This window comes from Anticarsia gemmatalis, chromosome W (genome assembly GCF_050436995.1).
Source record: "Anticarsia gemmatalis isolate Benzon Research Colony breed Stoneville strain chromosome W, ilAntGemm2 primary, whole genome shotgun sequence".
Taxonomy (NCBI): Eukaryota; Metazoa; Arthropoda; class Insecta; order Lepidoptera; family Erebidae; genus Anticarsia; species Anticarsia gemmatalis.
The window spans coordinates 1,189,624-1,192,123 of NC_134775.1; the positions used below are offsets into that span (position 1 = coordinate 1,189,624).

Consider the following 2,500-nt stretch of genomic DNA (forward strand, 5'->3'; position numbering starts at 1 on the left):
CTATGACGCGCAGTTAACTGCGTTCTTCATCGACCCGCGAGCCAAGTGATCCACCGTCCAGGGTAATAGTTTTTACACCATTACCGCATGGATAATATTGTGTGTGTTAAATGTTACAAGTTACAAATGTTACATACATATATTATGTATATTATGTTTGTGGTATAACGATACACGACACGCGATACAAGCGCGCCTACCGCAACAATGACGCTCTCGCGTGTTCTCGTTATGTGCGTTCGATTGACGAGCGCTCTCGTCGAGGTATCAACTCGTGGTAGCGGATTTGTATACCAGTCTACGTTGAAGTTACGACGAGCGCGACGCGAGATACGTTCGTCGGGTGGCGGCGCGAGATGCGCCACCCACCGTCGAACAGAGTCTCTTTTTTTTGAGTTTTGGGTGTTTAGGATATATAAATATTATCATCACCATCATCGTCCATCATCGTTCATCGTGTGTGTGTGTGCACAACGACAACAAAAACAGCGCGACGACAACAACGACAACACGTTAATGATCCTTCCGCAGGTTCCCCTACGGAAACCTTGTTACGACTTTTACTTCCTCTAAATGATCAAGTTTGGTCAACTTCCCAGCAACGCCGACGGCCGTGAAGCCACCGCGTGTCGGTCCGAAGACCTCACTAAATCATTCAATCGGTAGTAGCGACGGGCGGTGTGTACAAAGGGCAGGGACGTAATCAACGCGAGCTTATGACTCGCGCTTACTAGGAATTCCTCGTTTATGGGGGATAATTGCAAACCCCAATCCCCAGCACGAAGGAGTTTCAGCGGGTTGCCCGGGCCTCTAGGCCAGGGAGAACATGCTGATTCCTTCAGTGTAGCGCGCGTGCGGCCCAGGACATCTAAGGGCATCACAGACCTGTTATTGCTCAATCTCGTGCGGCTCGAAGCCGCCGGTCCCTCTAAGAAGAATTTTAATACGTCGCCAGTGAGTTGCGTGACGGAGCCACGCACACCTAAATGACGACGCCTATTTAGCAGGCTAGAGTCTCGTTCGTTACCGGAATTAACCAGACAAATCGCTCCACCAACTAAGAACGGCCATGCACCACCACCCACCGAATCAAGAAAGAGCTGTTAATCTGTCAATCCTTCCGGTGTCCGGGCCTGGTGAGATTTCCCGTGTTGAGTCAAATTAAGCCGCAGGCTCCACTCCTGGTGGTGCCCTTCCGTCAATTCCTTTAAGTTTCAGCTTTGCAACCATACTCCCCCCGGAGTCCAAAATCTTTGGTTTCCCGGAAGCTGCCCGCCGAGCCATTGTAGTAACGTCGGCGGATCGCTAGATGACATATTTACGGTTAGAACTAGGGCGGTATCTAATCGCCTTCGAACCTCTAACTTTCGTTCTTGATTGATGAAAACACCTTTGGCAAATGCTTTCGCTGATGTTCGTCTTGCGACGATCCAAGAATTTCACCTCTAACGTCGCAATACGAATGCCCCCAGTTATCCCTATTAATCATTACCTCGGAGTTCTGAAAACCAACAAAATAGAACCGAGATCATATTCTATTATTCCATGCACGAAATATTCAAGCAGCATTTTGAGCCCGCTTTGAGCACTCTAATTTGTTCAAAGTAAAATTGTCGGCCCACCTCGACACTCACCGAAGAGCACCGCGATAGGATTTTGATATTGAACCGGCGTATTACCGCCGGCTCACCGACGATATGCTCCGCAGACGTGTCAGTATCACCGCGGATGCGGTGCACCGACAGCGCGGCGCACAAATGCAACTACGAGCTTTTTAACCGCAACAATTTTAGTATACGCTATTGGAGCTGGAATTACCGCGGCTGCTGGCACCAGACTTGCCCTCCAATTGTTCCTCGTTAAAATATTTAAAGTGTACTCATTCCGATTACGAGGCCTCGTAAGAGTCCCGTATCGTTATTTTTCGTCACTACCTCCCCGTGCCGGGAGTGGGTAATTTGCGCGCCTGCTGCCTTCCTTGGATGTGGTAGCCGTTTCTCAGGCTCCCTCTCCGGAATCGAACCCTGATTCCCCGTTACCCGTGACAACCATGGTAGTCGCAGAAACTACCATCGAAAGTTGATAAGGCAGACATTTGAAAGATGCGTCGCCGGTACTGGACCATGCGATCGGCAAAAGTTATCCAGATTCATCAAAATTAACGACTTCAGACGCGGGGCCCTCCGTCGATTGGTTTTGATCTAATAAAAGCACTCATCCCATCACTGGTCAGAGTTCTGATTGCATGTATTAGCTCTAGAATTACCACAGTTATCCAAGTAACTGAGTAAGATCTAAGGAACCAAAACTGATATATTGAGCCATTCGCGGTATCGCCTTAATACGGCTTGCACTGAGACATGCATGGCTTAATCTTTGAGACAAGCATATAACTACTGGCAGGATCAACCAGGGAGCTATCGAATAGAACACGCGCTCGTAGCGCGCACTCCGTCGATCCCGCGCGTCGACGATCCTAGATCACGCCGACGCGTTACGG

The 2,500-nt window shown here is 49.3% G+C and overlaps 1 long non-coding RNA gene and 2 other non-coding genes across 4 annotated transcripts in view; 1 reads left to right on the forward strand and 2 right to left on the reverse strand.

The window, feature by feature from the left end:
• Nucleotides 1-65, reverse strand: part of LOC142986042 (5.8S ribosomal RNA) — a 157-nt gene extending 92 nt beyond the window's left edge. The window contains exon 1 of the ribosomal RNA XR_012960288.1: nt 1-65. This exon is cut by the window's left edge and continues 92 nt beyond it. This is a non-coding gene — a ribosomal RNA (5.8S ribosomal RNA).
• LOC142985801 (uncharacterized) overlaps nt 1-2,500 on the forward strand; it is a 113,860-nt gene that overhangs the window by 81,507 nt on the left and 29,853 nt on the right. The gene's annotated exons all lie outside the window — the stretch shown is intronic.
• Nucleotides 515-2,416, reverse strand: LOC142986059 (small subunit ribosomal RNA). The gene has a single exon (XR_012960305.1). It is a non-coding gene; the product is annotated as a small subunit ribosomal RNA (ribosomal RNA).